Source organism: Sphaerodactylus townsendi, linkage group LG01, assembly GCF_021028975.2.
Source record: "Sphaerodactylus townsendi isolate TG3544 linkage group LG01, MPM_Stown_v2.3, whole genome shotgun sequence".
NCBI classification, from domain to species: Eukaryota; Metazoa; Chordata; class Lepidosauria; order Squamata; family Sphaerodactylidae; genus Sphaerodactylus; species Sphaerodactylus townsendi.
Window position 1 is genome coordinate 70,521,138 of NC_059425.1, and position 26,810 is coordinate 70,547,947.

General features: G+C 41.5%; 1 protein-coding gene across 4 annotated transcripts in view; it reads right to left on the reverse strand.

The window, feature by feature from the left end:
* The window catches only part of DAAM2 (dishevelled associated activator of morphogenesis 2), a 249,298-nt gene that overhangs the window by 199,936 nt on the left and 22,552 nt on the right, over positions 1-26,810 (reverse strand). For 3 of the 4 annotated variants that reach the window (XM_048517546.1, XM_048517458.1, XM_048517283.1), the window contains exon 1: positions 14,491-14,720. The exons of the other annotated variant lie outside the window; for it this stretch is intronic. The gene's annotated coding sequence lies outside the window, so the exon portion shown is untranslated. Of the gene's footprint in view, positions 1-14,490; positions 14,721-26,810 lie in introns of those variants that run through there. 4 annotated transcript variants of the gene reach the window in all.

Here is a 26,810-nt window from a genome sequence, read left to right on the forward strand (position 1 = left end):
TATTCTGGTTTATATATTCTGGTTTACTTTTCACATGCTGCCTCCTCCTTTCATTTCAGTGTGTGCCTGTGTCTAACCACTATCTCATTACAGCGAAAGATTTCCTATCACATATTCACTTAAGAAAATCACTTTTCTCAACTTCAATTTCTATTTTTTGTTCTTTAAAAACAAAGAAATTCTTACAAAATACATGTCTGGCCTTTTCTTATTCACCACGTACTTTCTACCAGAAAGAGAGCCCAGCAGGACAAAACAGAAAAAGTAGATGCCACTTTACTGGGAGGCATGATTGTCTGATTGTCTCAGTTTGTCCCAGATATTCAACCTCAACACAATCCTGATCAACTGGAATATCAAGGGGAGCTAAATAGAAGGTAGATTATTTAACATGTGGTTGCTAATAGTTAACACCCAAAAGTTTCTACTTTCGTGATATTTAGATGGGCCATTTCAAAGGAAGACTTTCCTTTTAATTTCTCTGTATGTATTTGGGATGGAACATGTTAACAGTGCAGAAGTGAGATACTATCTTCCAAGTAATGACTAAAGTTACATGTCTCTTATGAGAACACACTTTGGGATTAAAGAAAGCTTGAGAAAGAACTGTCTGCATTTTGTAGCCCCAGCTGGCCAGGTTTCTGCAGGAGCTATGGGATATGACATCAAAAAGCAGCAGGATGAAACGGACAGTTCTTCGCTATGGGGAATACCAAGAAACAAGGAAAGTAACTAAACTCCAGATTAGGTAGTTGTGACCCTGAACTTCATTTCCCATAAAATAAAGCAAGGAATGGAGACCTCAAGAGATCAGCAGACACAGATATGAAATTCTAGATTTTGGTCTTAATAACCCAACTGTGTCTTGTTATTTTTTAGAAGGAAAAAAATGTGCATACAAGTATATTTCTGATGCATGCACTAAACATACCACAATGCTATGTGTGTTGAAACTTCTGGGTTGCAGTTCTGGTAGGCAAGAAAGCATGAATGAGAACAAAATGCAGAAAATCAACATCATAAAAACACTCAGCTAGCCCATACGGTCCATCATAAAGAATGTAGTTCCTGGCAATACTGTACTTTATTTCCCGTTTACATACAACCTATTAACAGTGCACGTTCAAAGAAAGTAGCCAGGTCCCATAGATATCTTGCAAGGTTCACTCATATAGCTCAGCCAAAATATCAGTGCATGGCCCTATCTCATAACAGATTGGAATGCCTGATTTGGTGTAATTGTTTTTGAAGGGGGGAAGGGGCACACAGTAAATTATTTTCTAAAGCTTAACATATTGTCCTTAAAATATTTTCTAAAGCTTAGGATCTTTATTTAAGATAACATCAAAGAAATGTACAGCCATCCTTGCAGACTGGGATACATTTGCTTTGGGTCTCTAATTCCCTATCCAGAACAGAATGTATGAACATACTAAACCAGTTGTGCAAGCGTCCAAGCTTATATCTCCAAATATGTTTGAACCCACTGATGCAATTGACAGGTTTCAAAAGGTGAATGACTGAGTATTACATTTTTAAGACCATCCATGAAACAGAAAAAGCAGCAGATAATCTACAGTAGAGTTAATCAGACTGTGAGATCATCTCCTATTTTATTTACATGGAAACAACCTGTCTACATGAACATGCACAGTATCATAAGGAACTACAGCAGCCAAGACAAGGAAACAAATAACCAAAAGCAACAGAAAAAGGAGAAGATACAATAGCATTTGGGGGAGGGGCACTCTGACATCCAGAGGGGCTCAGTGAGCCAAGTGTGGGCCTGAGCTCATAAACCCCCTTTCCAAGGAACATCACTCCAGAGTATTGTAAGCTATTTCATTTCCTACAAATATTGGCACAATGAACAGGCATGCTGTAATAGCTCATTCCAGAACACAGCTCTCGGTTCATTTCTACAGTGGCAAGGCAGAAAAATATGCACCCAGAGAGGAACATAAATGCCTAATCGCAGAGTGAACATCCTCAAAGAAAATTTTTGGAAATCCATGGTTTTGTGAACACCAATAGATCAAAACCACAATGAAGTCATTTGTTAGCTGTGGAACAAGGTGGGCTCTTGTCCAGTTTGCCTCTGCCATATTAATAACCTGGGACTTTTAAACTTCATAAGACAAACCAGTCATTTCTGATAAAAACAGAAGGGGATTGTACATATTTCACTGTATATTAGCAGGAACTTTAAAACAATGCAGCAGGCCATGGATGATTGTTCTGCGTTCTTAAGCTACTAGCTGGTTAAGCTGGAGCTCAATGGCCTTCTTCCTGTGATAACTCCTCTTCTTTCACATGTATTAACTATTTCATGGAGCCATCAACTAAAACAAAAGCTATAGAGGCCATCTATTTAAAACAAGGATTAGAAGCTGTAGCCCCAAACCTTCTGGTGGTTAAAATTTGTGAACTGTTTCCTCCAGAGAAACACACAAGTTCAGATCAGACATCACATAAAAATGGTTAGTTTGTAAAACACAGGATTCATGTCACATACATTCAAATGCTGGTTTGCCTGGATAAAGCCTGGTTTCATTGCCTTCCCTCTGCAGCTTGAACAAAGAACTAGCCAGGGTAGCTGCATTCATACATCATGCAAAAACTATGGTGATGAAACCAACTCTAGAGTCAGGCTGGACCTTAATTACTCATAGTTCCTTTAATTAAACCATGGTTTTATACAACATCTAAACTGAACCACAGATACATGTTTTTGAGAAAATGATGCCACAAATACTGTTCCTATCCTGTTTCCAGTATCTAAAATTAAAATTGTACACATACACAAAGAAGGGAAAATTAATCAGTGGATCAGGGACCCTTAAAGCAATAAGAAATTCATTTCTTTGAGGATCTCATTTAATTAGGCAAGCTTTACGCATTTTCCATATAGGACTATATTAGAAGACTATAGTTTCCAATCATTCTGCACCCTATGAATTGCAAAGCATGCAGACAATGTTTAAGCACAGAAGAGGAAAGAGAGGAAATTGAACATGGTCAATGTTTTTTTTTTTTTGAAGTTCAGCTTTTCACATCAGGCCTGTATCTTTTCTATGGTGGGTCACAACTCCAGACTAGTCTCACAGAAAAAAAAGCCACTCAGGGAAATAATTGTCAGTTTCAATTTTTGAAAACCACAGAGTCTCATATTCCTATTAGTTATTGCTCTGATGTAATAGTGACTATCACAAGCCTTTCTGATTAATAGCCAGCACTGCAAGAATCAAGGGGAAAATAAGAGACTGCAAAACTCTGGTGCTTATACCACTTGAAAGAAAGGGCCAACCAGAAATTATGCTCCCAAACAGAAAAACAACAACAACAACAACAGTCAATAAGTTGTGATTCCAGGGAACTCCTAGAACAATGGTGGCGAACCTTTGGCACTCCAGATGTTATGGACCACAATTCCCATCAGCCCCTTCCAGCATGGCCAATTGGCCATGCTGGAAGGGGCTGATGGGAATTGTAGTCCATAACATCTGGAGTGCCAAAGGTTCGCCACCACGGTCCTAGAAGAACTCCCATAAGAACTGTCTTTGCGTCGGAATGTCTCATAACTGGCTGCAAATTGTACTTGGTCACATCATGATGCCAGTTCCAAGAACTGCAAATCTTCTCGAAGCCATCATATTGGAAACTGTATTCCAGACAGTAGAACATCAGTCTGAGAGGTGACAATAAGTGCCAGTCATAATCATCACCTCCTCCTGCCCACCATTGCCTGGGAGCCAGTTGAGTCCCAGTGGCACATAGATCCTCACTAGATTGTGGGGCCTCAAGTAGCTGTTTGGGTAGCTTGAACAGTGAAACAGCCCTGCTCTTTGGCCCTGGCTCTTTAACACAAAGAAACTCCCAGTGCTGCCTGCTGTGAGTTAGCTCTAGTAGTTTTCATTCTTTCTTGTCCCACTGATACCGTATGTCCCACTGATACATACCCCTGCCTATCCCATTCCAATGCAAAATTCTAGTTCCTTTCATAGAGGCAGCAATGCCAATACCTGGTGTTACAGGAGTGATCTAGATGCAGGTATTGTTCTTGGAGCAGCACTGAATCCCTTCTTGTGGGAAGCTTATAGCCTCTCCACACAGACCCAAAGGGGGATTTGTTAAGGCAGGTTATGTTGTCTTTATGGCTGTCTGCCACATTGCACACACACTGGATTGGATGACTTGATGAGATTGGGCAGCCATCACTATTTCCATGCATGGTTAATGTGGGAGTATAAACAGTGGCAAAAGGGTGACAGCCAAGTGTTCACAGATGCCACTGCAGTTGATGCATTAACTTTTATTTCAACAGTTACTGTTGATGCTGCTGACATGAATACACAGAATCACAACTGCTATTAGCTCTGGTACAAATGGCTTTTCGGCATAGAAGGGCCACAGGACTGACCAATTATATAAAATTTGTATTGAGATGAGACATCATCCAGATGACCACCAGCATAGTCTCTCTACTGGTAAGGGCCAATCTTTTCTCCATTTGTTCCCTACTAAGTGATAACCAAACACAAGGTTGATAGTTATTTTTATCTCTCAAACACAGTCATAAATGGAAGTACAAGCAGTTGCTATCCCTATTTCTTCCACATATCTAAAAGCATCAATATGCTAATCAAAATCTGTTCTACCTTTGTTTCACATTACTTTTAGGCAGCTTTCCTCTTTCCCCTCTCTATGACAGAAGGCAACAATGTAGCTAAGAAGAGGCAAGCTTCTGCTCAGGCCACGAGAGTTGTGGGGGCTACCAGAGAAGGGGAGAAAGCAGGTAAAGTTAACAAGGCTTGATTGCAAATCAAAATGTTCTCCATTTCACCAAAGGTACCAAATATTTGCTATTGCAAGGAATTATGCTTTAAATGTCAGCAATATAGTGCTCCCTTTGCGCTAAAAAGCAGCTTGCCTCGCAGTTACCCATTTGGTTGCTTTATTTGGAGCCACTGAAAAGATTTTATAAAGGACAAATGGCATTAAAAGTAAATATAAATGATCCTTGGGGAAAATTCAACTGAGCAGAGTCTATGAGGGAGGGGCACCAAGAAGCTTCCTGTCTCCTCTCCAATGGCCTTTTCAAGGGTAGCTGGAATCTGATATGACAGTACATTTGGTTAAATGCTACTCTAAAGGGCCACATAAATTTGTAGCTCCTGCAAGACACTACTGCCCTCCATTTTAAAGACTGTGGGGAATGTTTGCAAATGTAATCTCCATCGTTTACAAATACACATACACACACAGAGATTCTCAGCAAGCCCCGCTGTGCTTCATTCAAGCTGACAAGACAAACAGCATTTCCTCCTCTCCAAGCTTTTGTTATGTATTGTATTACCCACTGGGACAGAAATTATGGGTCAAACGGTTTCCACTTGCCTGGGATTTTGTTAGAAGTTATTTTGCTTTATTTCTGGCAGAGTCTGGTCTGAACTAGCATATAGTTTAATGAAAGGAGGGATCATAGCAGGCAAAGTCAGGCTTACAGGAGAGAATAGCCTTGCTGATTTTCTTGGAGTTCAAGTTTGCCCTACTCCTTCTGTTTCAGGGCACAAAGAAAAGAAACTCCTGAGCCATGAGAGGCAAAAAGCCAAGAACTACAAAAGGAGATATTCTAGAGAAAGGAAAACACACTGAAATTCTCTGGCTAGTTTAAACTACTGTTCCCTTCCTTTTCCATACTCTCTCAAACTTTGGCAAATTTTCCATGTGTATTTGAAAACTTTATTTGAATTTACCTACAGTAAAAAAAAAATCCCTGTATCCCTGGAACTAGTAGCAAAATCTTTCCTCTGCCAGGATCAAATGCACTCCAGCGGTGAGTGTAGTTTGACCCATATATATATAGCTTTAGATTAATCTTGTTTTGCCATGTAATGGAAGAAAAAACATATTGCCCAAGATTCAGGATTGGATGTTGAAGGTAAAAGAAATTCACATTTTGGTGAAATTTATAGCTTACCAAAAATGGTGATGTATCCAGATTGGCCTCACTATGGTCAGGGGCTGTATAAAGAATGGAACTGGCAACAGTATAGTTAGAAGTAAAATTAGTATCACTCAATGCCGGCATTCTTGTTTTTATGCTTACTTGGACAGTATTTAATGAGTAAATCCTTTTACAATGCACTTATTTGGAATGTTTTAGTATTTTTCTGTCACTTTGAGTTGTTGCAGTTCAATAATATTTTTTAAAAAAGGGATCTTGCTGTTAGCCATTTAGAATTTGGAAACCAGAAGGGCAATGTCTGCAGCTTCTCTCTGGATTATGAACAGTCTCATATTATTTTCACAGTCAGTTTTTGCCTCTGGGTCAACATAATCCAGACTGAAATGCAAACGCTGGAGAGCATCAGGAGCCGAGGTCGGGTGGCCCTCCATTGTGAACAAAAGCTGGGTGTCATCAGCATATTGGTGACACCGCAGCCCAAAACTCCGGACTAAATTTGCCAGGGGGTGCATATAGATGTTAAAGAGCATCCGGAGGAGGGTATGGCTCAACAGCACCCCACACATGATAGGCGTCGTCCAGAGATCTGCTCCCGACGCTACCTGCTGTCCCCGGTCTTGGAGAAATGAGGTCAGCCAGTTCAAGGCTGAACCCCGAATCCCAATACCAGTGAGGCGGTGGACCAAAAGGTCATGATCTACTACGTCGAACGCTGCGGTGAGATCTAACAACACCAGCAGCGCCGACCTGCCTCTATCCAAGTGCAGCCGGAGATCGTCCACAACGGCAACCAACACCGTCTCGGTTCCATGACCAGCGCGGAAGCCGGACTGAAAGGGATCCAGTACGTTTGCATCATCCAGGAACCCTTGGAGCTGATCCGCTACCGCTCGCTCAATTACCTTACCCAAGAATGGTAAGTTAGAAACTGGGCGGTAATTGGCCGGATCCGCTTGGATCCAAAGGCGGTCTTTAGGAGGCGGGCAGACCACCGCCTCTTTAAGCTGACCAGAGGAAAACTCGCTTGCTCATGAGGGAGCCATTGAGCTATATCCAACAGGTGGCTCCGAAGCTCCTCCCTGTTGAAACTTTTCACCAACCAGGAAGAGACACGCAGGTCAAAAGGTGCACAAGTGGTAGATCATTACAGCATCCAGGGTCCTGTCCACATTAGATTTAAGGTCAAGTAAGCTGAAGTGGTCCAAAAAAGGACCCAAAGACGGCCCAGGGGACTCTAGTTCACATACTGTATCAACTGTGGCTGGCAGGGATTGGCGGAGGGACAAGACTTTGTGCGTGAAGCAGTCCATAAATGCCTCACAGCCTAGTGCCAATTTATTATCTTTAGGACCTATCGAAGAGGTCGTCAACTCAAAACAATTGAGCCGAAGCGTGAACTAGCCTTGTTTGATAAGCGGACGCAAAAAATGCCAGCTTTGTCTCCCTTCACAGCACTCTCGTAGAGACCTCATAAACGATGATGCGATCACAGAATTATTAGCTGACCCCTCGTCAAATGCCATAGCACTTTTCTGGCTCAAAGCCGTCTCAGTTCCGTTTCATCTCCCTCGAAGCTCCTCGGTACACCAAGGGCGGCGGTTGGTCTTGGAGAGGAAGCGCCCGGAGCAATACATTCGATGGCTTCAGAGAGCCTGGTATCCCAGCTCTCTACCAGCTCATCTAGCGTATCGCCAGTGGGAAGAGTCCCCCATAGAGCATCCTGGAACCATTCTGGTTCCATTAGTCATCACCACAACAACCCTGTGGGGTAGGTTACACTCTGAGTGACAAGGTCAAGATTACCCAGAATGAGAATATGATTCTGGGTCTTCCAATAAACTAATCATTGTATCACCCATACTCTGTATATACAAGTAAGTTGGGTGCGTGTCACTCATTATCATCAAATCATCATTATCATCAAAGGAGCAAATTATTCCTTAAAAATGCTTAGTTAACAGAAGGCTCCTAGATTTTTCAAGAGACGTTGATGGTGAAGCGTAATCAAGAAGCAGGGAGGGAAGGGGCCACCCAGAAGACATCGGCAGAGTTAGTCCCTTTCCCATCTAATGAGAAATTCAGGACAACAAGAATCCACACCCACATCATAACATTTTGAATGAAAGCCTATTCATCAAAAATACAGCACCGTCCTTCTCTTTCCATAGCAGAAACAAGAGACATCCATTCTCTCAAGCATAAGTAGATCTGAAAGCTACAACCCTGTATTACACATTTCATATTCAGGCATTTAAACCTGGCAAACAGTCCCAAGAGATTGGCAGAACCACCCACACTAAACTGTTGGTCTATTCTGGGTCACCACAGCATAACTAATCAGCATTTTCAGACACTAGGAAAAGAAAGGCTTGGTAAGCCAAGTTCATACTGTAACATCCCATGCTCTCGGCTTATTTGTACTCATAAGCAACATTCTACAAACCACCACTACCACCGTCACTTGTGACCCTGCTAAGTCTTTACCACACTTCCATATTTATTACTATGGAAATACTTATCCAGTCAGTGTCTTTATAACTATTTAAAATTGTACAGCCAGGCTACTTGGTGCCACTCAAAACTCAAATCAAAATTTTCACAGGACTGAAAATATAGGTGGAGATGTTCTGGCTGTTTTTTCAGCAGCAGCGCCCCCTCCCCCGCCCAACCATTTCTGCTTCTGCAATAATTAGTTTTCCCCAGGATTCAAACATCCAGAAAGAGAGATTAATGTGAACCAGCAGAGTGAGCTGGCAGTTATCTCTTCTTTTGTGGCAGCTGGAAACAGCCCAGCCATCTACACAGAGATGGTAGCTGGCTTGCTGCATTTACATGGTTGTGTCAACTGGTTTCAAACCTCCAGTGCTGGCCTACCTTACCACTATTCAAGTTAGTATATCCTGTAAAGCTTGACAGTTTTTCTGAAAGATCACACAGAAATCTCTGGAATTTACAACATCAGAAATTGTGAGTCCTCAACAGCACTGAATGAAGAGTAATAATTTGAATCAGAATCCCCCCCTTCTTTTTCAATAAATGCTTATAGAAGTCAGGATTGTGAATCATTCATGATTGTGCCTATGAGAATACACAACAGAAATCTCCACAAATCAACCAAACATGAGAATATTATTACATGGAGGTGATGTTTGAGTGCCAAGAAAAAATCCCTAATTCCACCATTCCCTTTTTCTTTAAAATGTAAACTCTATCTATCTATCCATCTATCCATCTATCCATCCATCTATATAACTATGACAAAAAGGCCCAAATATTCAGGGCCAGCCTCACTTAACTGGCATTAACAGGTTGCTAAACAAATACCTGCTTTCTTGCCTGTAGATAAAATGGATACTTTAAAATGTTTCCATTTGCAGGTAACGAGTTTCCAGTTCACATTTTCTTGGTTTGGACATGTCTTAAAGTTCTAGTCTAACTCCCATTTAGTAAACCTGGAGGAGAAGCAACTTTTTATCCTTTCTCCTTCTCAGCCACACTGTAAGATTCTGGGAGCTGCTCACCTAGAAGGGAGGATAACCAGCACAGAGCTTAAGCAATATACACAGTATTTGTAAAACTGCCCCTGTCAGGGATTTGAAGGTTTATTTTTTTAATTAACTGAAAATGATAACACCAAAGCATTTCATCTGGTGAGCGATCTAGCTTCATCAGCTGCTGGAAAAAATTCATTCCAAGAGCTAAACTTTCAGGACTTTCAGCAGATTTCAAAATAAACACAGCTACACAATCGTAGTGCAGTAGCAAGATCAAGGTAAGGTTACTGGCCACAGAGATATATACACTGCTGCACACTCACTATATTTTGCTACATGGCACCCACATTGTATACTTGCTAAACCACAAAATGCCAGGCTCAAGCCACGAAGCTGACACCAATGAGAAAACCATCCGAACAGAAATGGGATTTCCTCCCTCCCTTCCCAGTCTGTCCTCAGCCTACCTTATTCTGCATGTATATTGCATTAGGCATCAGAAGCAGATTATTCAGTGACTGAAGAACCTTTCAACCACCTACACCTCTCAATCCCTCCAAAAACCAAATATGAGACCCCAGAGGGAAAGGCCAGGAAACTGAAAATGAAGCATGATGAACAGTTCTGGCATGAAGTTTGTGTTTCCTATAAACTTCCCTTCACAAGTCAGCAGTTCTGATATAGCTACCTTAAATAATAAGCAGACCATCAAGACAGGAAGGTAAGTCTGAGCTAAAAATATCAGATCTGCTCCTCCCAACGAGAGGCCTCTGGATCCAAGAAGCACAATTCTTTAAATTAAACAGCCACAAATGGAACATCGGAGTCCAAAAAGGAGGGGGGGTGGAGGGGTGAGCAGAAGCCTGGAAGGAGACCGGGGGGGGGGGGGAATTGTTTCTGTCTAAGCCTTCACCTAGAGAAGATGCTGCCTAGCCTTGACATACTACAACATCTACTGGGAGAACTTCAGCAAAAAAAAAAAGAATTTGCTTCTTCCAACAGATCATCACATTTAAAGAAAAAGGTGTTTCCCCCACCAAACACACTCTGCAGCAGCTACTCCTTATTTAAAGCACCTGTACAAAAGCCTGTTCTTTGCTTTTGTTCTTAAAGGTAAAATAAAGACAGTTCCCTGTGCAAGTACAAGGTCATTATTGACCCACTGGGTGACATCACACCACATCATTTACTAGGCAGATTTTATCTATGGGGTGGTTTGCCATTGTCTTCCCAACTCATCTACACTTTACCCCCAGCAAGCTGGGTACTAGTTTTACTGACTTCAGAAGGATGGAAGGCTGAATAAACCTTGAACAAGATACCTAGAATTGACTTCGGTCAACATTGAACTCAAGCAGGATTTTGACTGCAGTACTGCAGTTTACCTCTCTGCCTAACAAGGCTCATACTTCTGTTCTTAGGGGACACAAATTTCTCTGTTGGGGTGGGTGGGGGGCAAATTAGTGGAAGAGATGGAATGGTGGGTAGAGAATTACATTTAAGTGCGCAGAATATATATATAAAATTGACCCAACCATCATATACAAACATTTAAAACAATCATATATGACATTTAAATTAAAACAGTCAATCCCCACTAAAAGGAACCACTAAAAGGGATATATATATCCCAATAAAGTGACTTTAATAAATACTGGATGGGAGAGAAAAGAATGAAACATTGGACTGATCATTGGTCTGGGAAGTCTAAGGGATACTTCAGTCACTTTTGAAGTGTCATGTTCTCATGGATTAAATGGAATTAAATGGATTAAACACATTAAATTTGCATTAATCATCTTTTCATTCTATAACACACTTCTTACAACAAATGTTTGGTGGGGGGAGGTTAACGCAGTGGAGCTTTTAAATATGAGAGTATCCCATCTGCTATCTAAAGTCTCCGAAAGATAGCGCCCTGTGATATTTCTAAACATTTCTAAACAGTTATCCCTTCCACATCGCAACTTTCTCCACCATGGTTATGATATATCGCGGGTCAGCATAAGAAATAAAATGGGATTCTTGTGGGAGTTTTGTGGAAGCTGCAGATGACACATGAAGACCAGCAGACAACACAGAAAAGTGCTTCTGGTGGGTTTTCCGGGCTGTGTGGCCGTGGTCTGGTGGATCTGGTTCCTAACATTTCACCTGCATCTGTGGCTGGCATCTTCAGAGGTGTATCACAGAGGGAAGTCTGTTACACACTGTGTCCAGAGAGAAGGGAATGTTTGGGGTATATATTGTCCATATCCCAGGGTGGGGAACCAATCAGTTAGTATTTGGGTGGAACTTGTTATGCAAAGATGTGGTTGATAGTACCGTGGAACCTTGGTTTTCGTTGGTAATCCGTCTGAAAAGAATAGATGAAAATGGAGGCAAACTTTTCCATAGGAATCAGTGTAAATCCAATTAATCTGTTCTAGGCACTCCAAAAAACATACCAAAAACACATTTTTGGTGAATAAACATAGTGTTTAATGCTGAAAACAGTAACAAACAATAACACTAGGACCAGCTTCAGAGCCAGTGGACCAAAGTCGCACCAGAAAGCTGGCCAAAGAGGTCTGTTTCTGATGCCTCTTTAAGATTTGTCTGAAATGGGGCAAGACATTGTCATTAAACAAGTTGCAGACACGGCCCACAACAGCCTTGACTGTGGGCAGAGGGAAGAGGTCTGGGCAAAGCTGTGCCCACTGGCAAATCTGTCACACTCTGGCAGTGAAGCAAAATTAAAATCCTGCAATAAGTGGATTTGCTTGCTGCGAAGAGAGTGGAAAGTGAAAGTGGGGATAGAGGAAATAAGTCTGTACAAGAAATCTTGCCACAGCCGACATTTGCCTCCACCACAAAGCAAACAGCTTGTGCATAATTGGCCATAAACTACTTATAATTTTCCTGCATGGGTTGATAAGCCTTCTGTCATCTTGACAACACAAACCAAGAGCTTATCAAGCTCTGACAGACTACTCCATATGTTTAGAAGGCAGCCTTGAGTTTGGTGGATATAAAGTTGTGCGAGTATATTTTGGAGTCTCTGGCTGATGATCTGCAAAGTACAATGCTATATAGTGTGTTCCTTAACACTTGCAAGGTGAGTTGTGCTCTTCTATGCCAATAATAATATAACAAACCCATAAGAGGAGGAGGAATCCCACTTTAAAACATTATCTCAAAAGACCACTTATTCACAACATGGATAAAAATCTGAACCACAACTTCACAAGTTATGGTTCAACTCGTTCATTTATCTCCCTTCAACAATAAAGAATGAAAACACTCCAGAATCCAGCTACACACATCTTTGTAACATCCAGTAAGCCTGGGTAGGTTTGAACTGATGCATCTTGCTAATTTTCCAAGCCTGTGCATGAGTAATACAGTATGTATAACTAGCAGCCTGAAAAATCTTCAATGAATTGCTAATGCTAAGCATCTGAATGAACAGATCTCATAAAATATGTTCATCAGCTTTTCCAAGAATGAGAGACAACCTGCTTGTGCTGTCAACAGTGACTCATAAATCCACTCCTACCATAGTAACTTTAAAGTTACATGGCATGTCCCCAAAACCTCTGATCCTGTATCTATAATTACATTTTGAGGACCTATTTTAAGTCTGTAGCTCAGGCTGCCTTTTCCTACTAAGCAACTGCAATAACAGTGTTTTAGTGTTCATTTCACATGAGTGCCTCTCAATTAATTTATGCCTACAGTGAGGATATTTTTATTCTAATCCTCAGTAGTACTTGCATGCGAGGCCATTTGTCTAGGGCTTTAAATCATGGAATAAAAGTTCAGAAGTACTGTGAGGCTTATTTCAAAAGAAAGTAAGTAGGGACACCCAAAAATGTTGATGAAAGGGCCTAAACGCTCATCAGGAGAAAGTGGCAGGGTAGATCCCAGCTCAAGCACGCTTTACATGCGCAAAGCCTCACAGTAGCACTGGAAAACATACCCTACATGTTGCACGTGGTCAATCAGATTTGACAGTACAAAGACAAATGGCTCAGCTGTCTGCCTCAACACAAGGCACATACCTCTATTATCACAGTTCTCTTCATCCTCAGAATCTGTAGCTCAATATTCTTGAAAGAAACATCCATTGAGCTATTAGCAAGTCAACCCAGCACTCCTGATCAACAATGCTGTCACAAGCACAGCACTACAGAAACAGATTCGGTTGCTCTTACGAAGCCCTTTATCTCCCTGGCAAGCCGCTTTGATGAGCCTCAACCTGCAGCAATGCTTTGTATATTGCTGCATAAAGGTTCCTGGGAACTGTCAAAATTGTAACTGAATTCTGACTGGGCTGTTCAGGGCTTTCTTCTCATGGCATTGGCAGAGCACTAGTCAACCCAAAATTATTAATGGAAGATGCTGCACTGCGCTGCAGAGTTTGCTGAGCTGATGAATCATTCCTCCACCAGCTTATCACCACGAAATTACTCACTTAACTGAGTTTTACCAACTTCTCAGGCCGTTTCACTGTGGATTATCACTAGGCACAGCAGCAGCGCCCTCTGTCCGAGGCACCTGGAAACTGCACCCAAACACTGTTCGCCCCCCCCCCCCCCCTTCAATTCCGCCTGCTCCATCTGCGGGCACAGATTAACCACCACGTTATTGGGAAATCTGTTCACGCTTCTGATTTCACATCTTTTGCATGTCTTGCATCAATTCGCGACAGCCCCTTCTGGAGGGAAAAAAATGTTCGACCTACAATTTAACATTTACGAACAAGTGACAAATCGCCGCAAAGCAAAGCCCCCCGAAGAGAGTTAGTTTAAAATAATATATAAACTAATCTACAGCAGAAAGATGTTCTCCCTGAACATGCACTTGCCCTCTTTCCCTTCTCAGTTCCGGTCGCAAAAAGGTCAATCACGTCAAAGGACAATTCTTAAGCAATTAGGAAGGAAAACAAATGCCCAGGATCTTGACTTTGCCTCGTGTTTTCCCAGCCGCTCTGTTCGGGAGACAATAAAACTGTCGGCAAGACATGCAATAAAACGAGGGGAGACTTACAAGCAGGAGCGCAGGGGGAGGCGAAGGTGACTTTCCTTGGACTTGCTGTCCTTATCCAGCGGTGTTATTTGCCCAGGGGCTTTCCCCAGCAGCTGAGCTTAGTGCTCAAGCACGACCACCCAAAGAAAGGAAGCCGGCACCCGACTGCCTGTCTGACGCGGGAAGCGAACCACCGGCGAAATGCGGACGCCGGAGGACTGCGCCCGTGCGCCTCGCGTCCCGTTTGCCTATTTAGGGACCGGCTAAAGCGCCGCGAACTCAGCCAGGCGGCAGGACTCGCCTCTGCTTCCGTGCTACACTTTCTTAAAGAGACAAGCCACGACTCGGCGCGCCGCGGATGCGATTGCATCCACCGTCCACCGATCGTAGGATCGTTCTTGGAAACATAACGGGATTTTCAGCCTTACTTGGCTGCTGGGTGGAACCGGTATGCTTCGCTACCTCTTTTTGCAACTCCCCACCCCCACCCCGCTTTGACCAAACTTTCCTAAAGGGTTTGCAATTTCTGATTAGGGAACTCAGGTTAGGAGGGGAGGCAAAGACCTGAGGTAGGAAAATGGATTGTGCCACCTCAGATTGTTGACAGAGTCTGATGGGAGGTGCATCAGGCCGATGGCAGAGGAGAGTGGCAGCAGGCGGTGGAGAGAAGCTCCATTGCCTAGCAGAGATGGCTCCTTGTGTAGCAGCGCCCCAGGTGACCCAACAGAGATGCAGTGGCATAGCACCTAGGGGGCCAGGTGGGGCGCGACACATGGGGCATGTGCCCGGGACATTCCAGGGCAGGGTGGGCAGGGGCGCAGAGAAACCTCAGGGTCAGAGGGGAGTCGCAGCCCTTGGTAAGGCAGAAGTTGATGCTGTTATTCAGACAAGACTGTGGGGAAGGAAAAGGAGGGGGAGTTAAGCATACCTGAGGATATGTTCAAAGATTTTAAGTTCTATACAATGGGAGATAAAAAGCCCTAAGTAACCTTCCTTGGCCTCAGTAATTCCCCTCCTTTCCCTGACCAAGGCGCTCTCAGCTCTTCCACCTAAAGGACCTTCTAGTTCCTTCTCTTCCCACCTCATTTCAAGGACTGCTTGTTGACAGTGGCTGTAGATGGCTTTGGACAGTGAGACTTCTGGAAGGAGGGCTTAGAGTGCATTCTAAATACTTGTATGGGGAGAAAAGTTTTGAGGGTTGGTGACTGTTAATGGTTTAGAATGTCTGATTTGTCCCTGGCATTTTCCGGACACACCGTTTATGACATTTCCAGCCCAGAAATAAAATGTTTCCTCCATGGAGTTCCAGACTGTTATTCCCACCTTTGGTTTTGGAAACATTTCCAAACAACATTTTTCGTCATTGTTTCTGGAAACACTTTTACAACACTGTATTTTTGAAATGTTTCAAAGCTGCCTTCTCTTTCAGTGCAGTCAGGCTTGAAACATTTTATCTTTCCCACTGAAAAGTCTGGCCATTTGCAGTACCCCTGTGCCATCTCATCAGCTAGTCCACCATTTTTTTTGCTTCCCTCACTTCACTTCTTTCTTCCTGTCCTCCATATTTGCATCATTTTGCATGGGTATATTTGCTGTTTTGGGTGGATCAATGAAGCATCAATTAAACAGATCTACAAAGCATTGAATAAATGGATCAACAAAGCATCATTTCAACAAATAAGCAAACAATAATTTTCAAAAAAATTATGGCGTTATGAAATGTTTGGAGGAGGTGAGTGCGGACAAACACTGTGGTAAAGAGGGGGATCAAAAGGTTCTGGAAACATTCTAAATGACTTGTGTGGAAAAGGCCCCTCTCCACCTCTATTCCTTGTACTCTGCTAAGGTGCTGTACGCCCTGGAGCAGCCAGGAGGCAAATAGGACAGAGGGAAAGAGAATGGGTTTTTCTCTCCCCTCCCCCCCTCGCCCCGCACTGCTTTAAAACGGGGAGCTATGTTATGCTTGACTGTGTCAAAGGCCAGGAATAGACCTGCCTCTCATCTGATGGGCTTGGTTTTCCTAAAGCAGTGATAGCGAACGTTTTCGAGACCAAGTGCCCAAACTGCAGCCCAAAACCCACTTATTTATCGCAAAGTGCCAACACGGCAATTTAACCTGAATACCGAGGTTTTAGTTTAGAAAAAACAGTTGGCTCCAAGGCATGCGTTACTCAGGAGTAGGCTTGGTGGTAGTCGGTGGCTTTGCTTTGAAGCAACCATGCAGCTCTTCCAACGGGTGATCATGACCCTAGGAGGGTTTACTCAGAAGCAAACTTCATTGCCAGCAACTGAGCTTACTCCCAGATCACGCTTTCGTTCTTCCCATGAAAATCAATAGGGTTTAACAGCACTTAACAGGGTTACCTACACTGCTTCCCCAAAACTAGGTCAGGTTTAATGCTAATAATCTCCCTTAAATAATTATACTATTATCACATGATTAACTCTGTGCACACGTGTCCACAGAGAGGGCTCTGAGTGCCACCTCTGGCACCCGTGCCATAGGTTCGCCACCACTGTCCTAAAGAGTCTGATTTTATACCTTGGGAAACGGGGGTGGCAAGAACAAAGGGCTTGTTCGCTTGAGTTATGTGCCATTAAGTTGCGTCTGACTGAAGAAACAATTACCTGAAAAATGTTCTCTTGGCCTTGCTCAAGTCATGCAAACTGAGGGCCATGGCTTCCTTTATTGAGTAAGTCCATCTTATATTCTTTTCCTGCTGTCTGCAATGTTCCCTACCACTATTGTCTTTGCCAGTGAGACTTTTTCAGTGACTAAGTGCAGTAGCTTCAGTTTAGTCATTTTAGCTTCTAGCAGCATAATTACCAGATAAAGTTTTCAGGGGCTGTACTTATATCAGGCTGCAAAGGAGTGTGAGGTGTGTTTGGTGTTTAGCAACCAAAGAAAGGGTGAAAGAAAGAAAGAAAAATGAGACCCAATCTGAAAAATAAGCTGGGAACCCAAAGAGGTTGAAAAGTCTGATAAATGTCTATCAAAATATATTAAATATACATTTTATTGCACTGTGCTGAACTCTTATCAATAGGAAACTATACATAATATTCTCAATAGAAAATATGCATCAATATCTAAAGCACATCTAAATATCACAAATATGTCACAAATAACCACAAGACCTCAATTGGTAGGGTCATCACAAAGTATCCAAAAATATAGACCCAAAAACCTGCTGTGTTTTGATCAGACTGGACCTTCTTCAGAGGTCACTAAATAACCGACACATGCATATAAAACTAATATCCATACATGAAATCTTATTTACATCCTAGTAGATATAAGCCAATAATTTAATGGTGTCCCCATAAATATCAAAGGTTTACAATCCTACAGAATTCACATTCACCGAACAACTTTTCAAAGGGACATTGCAGATCTGCCCTGGACTGAGGTGAAATCGTCTATGTGTGGTCAGTCATATATCAAAGAGGCAGGTGTTACAAGGCACATAATTAGCTACTTATAAGCCTTTGAAGCATGATACATTAGGAGAATTAAGGAATATAAGATTAGAAGCCCCCTCCAAACTCCTGGTGGCACGCTGCAACACTGATGCAGCACCACCCTGTAGCCTCCAAAAGGACTTTCCAATAGCGTGGTGAGCAAGCAACAGCCTTGAAACTCCCCACTGCCAAGAAGCCCCTGGTTGCACCACGCAACCAGCCCTCAATCCCTGAGGGAACCGACTAATATCAGTTCTGCTCCCCAAGAATTCCCTGGCCTGCCCCTTGCATGCTGGCACCTGAGCAGGATGCCAGCGCACCCCCGCCACAGTCCGGACTTCTGTGTTTTGCGGCACCAGGGCTGTGGGATGCATGGCCACTGGCTCGTTTGCCCCCACTGCCCCCACTGAAAGTGCCTGGGAGAGGGTCAATGTACTGGCATGGCCACGCGCCATTTCCACAGGCCCTTTCAGCCCCACCCCCTTTGGATGAGACTGCCTGTCAAAGCTTGCATACATTTCAACATAGTATTGTTTACAATGGTGTCAAAATGTACATTCCATATAGCCTTTTTCAAAGCTTGGTTGTTACTACTTTTCTGGCCTTTCCAGTTAAAAATATAATATAATTATATTAAATTATATATATTGAATTATATTAAATTATTATAATTATATTAAAATATAATTTTAATAAATCTCCTTGGGATCCATGTTTCATGGCTCAAATTAACATCTGTTAATTAGTTTACATTGAGACATTAGTGAAATGGGACTACAAAGATCCTAGTAGATATTATATATAAGGTTCAGGGGTAGAAACAGGTCTAAAAGGCAGATTATGCCATAAAAGGGAATTGTTTTCCACATCCAATGTTCTGCAAAACCTTCTGTATCAGCCTTTGGTAATCTAAATCGTTGGTTAGATCAGTTGTCAAAACAAAGAAATGTGAGTATTGTTAAGCTGAGGACAAAGGTGCTTATTGTGTATGGAGTTTCTGTGCCAGGCTGCTTGTTCCCTCTGACAAAGAAGTTAAACACCACGTTGTATGGATAGGGGCTGGACTGTAAGCCTTGCCCAGTGTTGTTATTAGAAGGCGTAAATGACTCTTACGTCTGACACATTGTGGTTACATCTTCTGTTTAATCCCTGCTCCGAGGAGCCTGGGGGGGGCGGGGGTAGATCCTGGCTTCACTGAAGGAAATTTGATTTCAGACCTATGCCCAGTAGACATTATGAGTATGTTTTTAATGTGATGGTTTTAAACCATTTGATGGTTTTCACGTTACATATCAACCACTGGCTCATGTGAAGACTCTTCTGAGACACTCTTTTTAGTCTCAGCAATATCCTCATCTGGCAAGTGGGAATAATAATGACCTAATACCTAAGATGTGTTGGAATTAGTCATAAATGTGCTAAAAGACAGCCATTAATGTGTATTAGGTATTTTAAAAAACAATATTTTGTTTTTAAAAAATCTTATTTGATCACTGATGATCTTTTAGTTTAAGCACAAACAGAGAGCCTGAGCATTGCAGTTTGGACAGGTTCAGAATGACTCATCTGTTCAAATTGTGAATGCCACAAAAGACCTTCTTTCAACTGGAAAAGCAACAACATTAAATCAAAGTTGCAAACAAATTTCACCTACAATTGTCAATAATCTGACATTTTCCATTATCAGGGGGGAGGGGAACTCTGATGTTCAGACAGTGATAACCACAGTGATGCTACCACAGCACAAGCAAATCCCTCATGAGATAGCTGCACAGTTCCTGATTTTTGTCCTACAGAATTTGTTCTCAAGGGAGCACTCTTTGTCTAGAGCCGAGCTAAATTACTCTGGGACACTCCTCAGTCCACGCTCAGTATACCAGTCTCTCTTTATGTTTATATATGGGTATATACTAGTTAGAGTGCTAGACTAGGACAGGGAAGACTAAGGTTCAATTATCCACTTTGCCATAACGCTTACTGGGTGACTTTGGCCCACTCACTTTATTCTAGCCTGACCCACTTCATATGGTTGTTCTGAGGATAAAGAGAACTATGGACACTGTTCAGAACTCCTTGGGAGGGAAGTGGGATAAAACAACAACAGCAGCAGCAGCAGCAGCAGCAGCAGCAATCATCATCATCACCATCCTTTCCCTGAGACTCCCACTCTCTGAAGTTATCCTAAAAATGCATCATGAGATACTTTTACTGACAAACAATAAAGTTAGTTGGTGTAGATTTGCTCTGTGCTTGCTTTTTAAATGTGTTTATCATATGTGTAATCTAGACTTTCTCCAAATAATTCAATGCAATAATCCTGTTTTTGTCATACACTGACAATTCCAAGAACTGGGAAAATAAATTAAGGGAATATGCAACAATGGCATACAAACAATGGCATACAAATAAGAGACCAAATCAAGAATTTCAAGAGAAAATGGAAAATGTAACTCTTGTATTATTTTCAAAAACAAGATTAACAATTAACAAGGAAAAATGATAATATGGTTGAAGTTATGTATATAAACTATTAATGATTGCTTAGGTAAATATGTATTTTGTAATCTTTAGAAATTAATGAAAGTCATTTCTGCAGGGCCTGCAAGATGGAGCTATTCCACCAGGCATTTCCATCTGGCCAGCCAGGTTGATCGCTGTACTGTTCCCAATATTACCATCTTGGCCTCTTGTGGGTATGGGGGGGGGGGGAGGTTGTCGCCATCTGTTACTGTTACTGTTACCTGATTTTATTGTATTATTGTTATGGTTGTTTTATTGCTTTACTTCTTATTGTTTGTTGTTCACCACCCTGAGCCCTGCGGGGGAGGGCGGGATATAAATTGAAATAATCAATCAATCAATCAATCAATCAGTGTTTCTTTTTAGCACTATTTTCTGTTAATTAGAATGTACTTATATTTTTTAAAAAATGTAAAAGCCTGTTGATTGTCTTATGATTTCATACAATATTATTTGTATAATCAGGCTGCCTCTGTTAGTGCCTAGAACTGTATTCAATTGTATTTCTATGATTTAATTATTTGTATTTTTTCTTTCTGTTAATATCAAATTTTCTAAAAAAAGAATTTGAAAAATTCTTTGAGGAAGGGTGGGCTGGGAGACAGTGATTTATCTGAGGTAACCCAATAAACTTCACAGCTGAGTAGGGATTAGCACCCAGTTTTCTCTTTCCCAAGAGCAATGTTCTAACCACAACAGTATTGGCCTACAGCAGCGATTCCCAATCAGGGTTCCGTGGTACCCTGGGGTGCTGTGAGCATGTCCCAGGGGTACCGCGGCAATGCTACCAGCCCCTCTCACTTTTGTGGTGTCTCCCACCAGCACCAGCAAGAACATGGAGCTGGCCCAGGGGGAAGGGCCTGCCGAAAGGTCATCAGCCACTTCCCGCCTCCTCCCAGAGCTTCCCTTCACCCTGGGAGGGGAAGGTGGGGGTGGCAAGCAGTGGCACTGGGAGGGGAAGGTGGGGGGATGGCAGGGGTACCGTGAGATATAAAGAGTGAGGTCAAGGGTACAGTGATGTTAAAAAGGTTGGGAAACACTGGCCTACAGCTAGTGAATCACACTACTGGCTTCAACACTACAGCAGAACCTCGGTTTTCATTGCTAATCCGTCCAAAAAGAATCAATGAAAACCAAAACCAATGAAAATCGAGGCAAACTTTTCCATAGGAATCAATGTAATTCCAATTAATCCGTTCTAGGCACTCCAAAAAACATACCAAAACACATTTTTGGTGAATAAACATAGTGTTTTATGCTGAAAACAGTAACAAACAATAACAGTAGGACCAGCTTCAGAGCCAATGGACCAATGTCGCACCAGAAAGCTGTCCAAAGAGGTCTGTTTCTGACACCTCTTTAAGATTTGTCTGAAATGGGGCAAGACATTGTCATTGAACAAGTTGCAGACATGGCCCGCAACAGCTTTGTCCAGGTGATTTTTCCCAACAAACCACTGCACCTTACTGCAAATTGATGAAAACCGAGGAAAATCGATGAAACCCGAGACCAATTGTTCACTGAAAAAATTGATGAAAACCAATGAAAACCCAAGGCAATGAAAATCGAGGTTCCGCTGTATTTTACTGTTTTTGTTTTGTTTTGCTTAGAGTTTATAAAATGGAGGAAGATGTGGTGTGGGGGGAAGAATAGTGGACAGGAAACAATGAAAAAAATAGGAGACAACAGAAAAATGTATATATGTATGTATGTATGTATGTATGTATGTACGTATATATGTTTAGTAAAAAGTCGGAAGGATTCCATGTTGCATTTTGAATATCACTGGTAAACTGTTTGGAATATGTTAGACACAAAAGAGACAGTGTGGGTGTCATTTTTGTCATTTAGTGACAGGATATAAAATATTGGTTTCCAATTGGCAAAGCGGTCAGACAGGGATGCATTTTATCTCCATAACTCTTCAATCCATATGCAGAAGCTATCATAAGGAAAGCTGGATTAGATTTCGATGAAAGTGGAGTGAAAATTGGGGGAAGCAACATTAATAATTGTTTAATAAAAATTGGGAGAAGCAACATTGGGGGAAGCAACATTAATAATTTAAGATATGAAGACAACACCACATCATTGACAGGAAACAGTGAAGACTGCTTATGAAGGTAAAAGCAGAAATTGCCAAAGCAAATATTATAGCTGAAAATCAAGAAGATAAGAGCAGTGACTACTGATAAATTACACAACTTCAAGGTTGACAATAAAAAAAATTAAATGTGTATATTTCTGGCTCCATCATCAATCAAAAGGCGACTGCAACCAAGAAATCGGAAGGAGATTGAGACCAGGAAGGGCAACCATGAAGAAGCTAGAAAAGATTCTTAAGTGTAAGGATGTGTTGCTGGCGACAAAGATAAACATAAATCACACCATAGTATTCCCCATTACTAGGTATGGCTGTGAAAGTTAGACAGTAAAGAAAGCTGACAGGAAGACAATTGATTCCTTTGAATGTGGTGTTGGAAGAAACTTATATAGACACTATGGACCACCAAAAAGACAAATCAGTGGATTCTAGATCAAATCAAGCCTGAACTCTCCCTAGAAGCTAAAATGACTAAACTGAGGCTATCATACTTCGGTCACATTATGAGAAGATAAGAGTTACTGGAAAACTTGAAATCATAGGAAAAGAGGAAGGCCCAACATGAGGTGGATTAACTCAATCAAGGAATACATGGCCCTCAGTTTGTAAGACCTGAGCAAGATTGTTAATGATAGAACATTTTGGAGATCATTAGTTCATAGGGTCTCTAATGTAATGTAATCTTTATTTACAGTCAATGACAATACAATACAATTCTCCAGTACAGTTTCTACAAAATTCAGGGAACAAGAACGTAACCTTGCAGCATAAGGTATCTTTTGATATTTTCCTTCTAAAACAGCAGAAGGTAAATGTGAACTTCTTGCAAGAGTAAAAGCTCTCCTTAGACCTTTATTATCCAGGTAAGTTAAGTAAAGACCAGGGGGAGTAATATATTTCTGTGTAGGGGAGAGAGGAAAATCTGGATATCTTGCCAGATCACATTGTCATGATTCATCTTTAATTCTTTTGACAAGATCAATTTTAAAATGATCTCAGTTTGTGATCATATGGATATTATATGAAAACTCATATTTATTGACACCTCTCTATATCATGTACCCACCTAGGTTTAAAATGATCTTTAGCTAGAAAAGGCCAAAGACCATTTGAATCAGTGTGAAGCTTTATCCATTTATATGCCGTTGTTATTATTATCCTATCCTTCAGGCTCATTACTCCTGTTTCAAGCCTAATAAAAGTATTTGGAACTCCTGAAGGGAGCTATAGAATTGCTCTTAAAAATCTGGACTGTTGCCTTTCCAAATAGGGTCCCTAAAAGTTGGAAGTGACTTGACGGAACTTAACACACGCTCATAAAATACTGGAATTTCTAGAATAATCTAGTGTTGGACTGTAGTAGAACAGATAGATTTTGAGCCCACTAGCACCTTAAAGGCAAACAAGATTTTCAGGGTACAAGTTTTTGAAAGTCAGTGTTCTCTTTATCAGATATGAATAATCCAGAATAATCCAGAAAGCTGTAATTAATAATTGGGCCCGTTCCGCACGGGCCTGTGAAGCAGCAGCCCACTGATATAAATGACAATGGTGTAGTCCCGGGGCTGATGGCACATTTCAATGCAGACAGCCCAGAGTCACTGCAGCCAGCAGAGACACCTCTATTTCATTGTGAAATTTACCTTCTCTTTCCTGCTCAGCTTTGCAGGGACGAGGGGACACATCCCCATGGCCATGGCAATGCCTCGGTGATCAGAGGGTAAGAGGCATGTCCCCTCGTCCCTTCAGAACTGTGCAGGGAAGAGAAGGTAAGTGTGTGTGTGTGTGGGGGGGATGGATGCACCTAAAAGCATCGCCCTCGACCCAGTGCCGTTCACTCAGCACCAGTTGCACAGCACTGCTTTCGAAAAAACTTGCTGATTGAGTGAGTTTCAAAAACAGCGTTTCCCCACTGGTTACGGGGAATAAGCACAGTGCTGCCTCAGAGTTACTATAGTTTTTTTTCCCCACCAAATCACAGCTAACATGTCAACCCTGTAGGTTTTTCAAGATGAGACATTCAGAGGTGGGTTGCTATTGCCTGCCTCCTTGTCATGATCCTGGCAGACAATGTCATAAAGTCTCCCATCTAAATATTATCTAGGGTCAAGGCTGAGAGTGTGTGACTGGCCCATGGTCATCTAGAAAGCTTCCATGGCACAAGTAGGGCTTTGAACTTGGGTTTCCAAGGTCCTAGTCCAACACCTTAACTCCTACACCATGCTAGCTCTCTACTCCAGTCTAGGCCCACTAAAAGCAATGGATTGCATGGTAAAATACTTTGCTTCATGGGACTGATTTGTCTTTGAAATAGCTTTGCTACTTCACAAACTCTGCATTGGCTGCCCTAGCACTAAAGACCATTGTTTGCAACCAGTCCAAAGCTTCTTATAGAGTTTATTTGATATATTTATCTTTTTACAAAGTACTCAGTCAGGGCAGCTTACAGATTTAAAACAGAAGACCTCATCTAAAATAACAGTAAAATAACAGAAGCTAGAGTCTGTGTAAAACAATGTAATTCCAGAGCACCGATCTGAAATAATTGCAAAAAGCAGGTTTAAATGCAAAGGTAAAATACAAAAAACAGGAAATGAAAGGAACGATAAATGAAGCCAAGATAAATATATAACTCTTCTGGATTTAACCCTCCCAATCATAGAATGGAAGTTTTCATTTACTTCCAGAAGGCCAGCTATGACTGCTGAGGCAGGTAACTCCAAAGTCTTGTTGGGATACAGTTAAAAAATTCTACTGCTTGGCCATCAATCATTTCTCTTACATTTGGCACACCGCCCAAAACAACGCTGGATGAACTTGAATTGGCAAATTTACATCCAGTCAATACCAAAACAACTGTTATTTCATTCAATTTATCCATAAAGTCTGTGTAGTACATTGGTTTTTAGGTTATATAAGAAGTTAGGTCTGTCTTGTACTGTGTGGTTCTGTCCTTGACAGTCTGCTTTAATGACATATTTGGTGCAGGCCTGCTTAAATAGCATTTCTTTGACAATATAATTTTGGCAACAGTGCACACATCTGTTATGCCAAAAAACAAAAACACAAGAATTGCTATGAGGAATCATTTTGTTCTAGCGAGCTGTCTTTATTTTGAAAAGAAACCCAAACAATTTTGCTGTGAGACATTTGCAAACTCTCTTTGAGAAAATACTGAAGTGACCTCCCCTTGAGCGTTTCAGTATGAGATAGGAGAAGTGCATAGGAATTAATTTTGCTTGATTAATTTATTGATATTTTTATTTATTAGTTAAAATTTTATTATTTATTAGATTTTAAAATTATTAGATATCATTTATTGGATTCCACTGCATTAAACAAGGTTTCAGGAAGTTATGATAAAATAAAGGCCCAGATTGTCACAATAGGTCAATTTCCCTCTTAGAGCTTAAATGATTCCCCAGATTTGTGAGTGGGTGTGTGGACAGTGCCATCAAATCACCAAATCACCAAAAGTCTAACAGAAGTGGTTTGTTGTTGCTTTCCTCTGCACAACATCCCTGGCCTTCCCTGGTAGAATCCCATCCGTTTACTAGCTAGGGCTGACTCTGCTTAGCTTCTGAGATCTGACAAAATGAGGCCATTCAGATCAGGGTCAGATTTTTATAACATCCAGTAAACATGTTTTTTCCATAGATCTAATATTCTTGAAGTTGCATGAATTTTTGTACTGCACAGTCTGATTATCTCCCTGTGATTGCTCCACTGTTACTATCAATATGTTTCTACAATTTCATGTGCAAGACAGTCTTTCACCCCCTTTAAAATGAAGCTATAAATAACATCAAAACACTTGACCTTATATGATGCCTGTTGTTATAGATTTGGGTATACTGCCTGGAGTTTACCACTCAATAATCTTGGCCAAATGTCACAAACTGGAGTGTGTGTGATCACCACGCATTTATTTCTATAGCTGAATGTTAATTAAAGGTTCTTCTACAGTAATTGTTTTCTTCCTGAAGCCCATTCTAGGCTGTGTTCCAACAGTTAAAACATGTCAGCCACAAAAACCCATACAAACTAATAGGATATCTCCCAGGCAACCATGCAAGACATGTTGCTTATGTGATATGATGTCAACACTCTGAAAGAAGAGTAGTGGCAAGCACTTCCCTAACTTAATTGGATTCTTTCCCTGGAATAAATTACCTGGGAATCAGAATAATCAGAATGAATAATCTTCAGCTTGGCCAATTCCAGTTTCTAAAGATGATTATACGAGGCAGAGAAT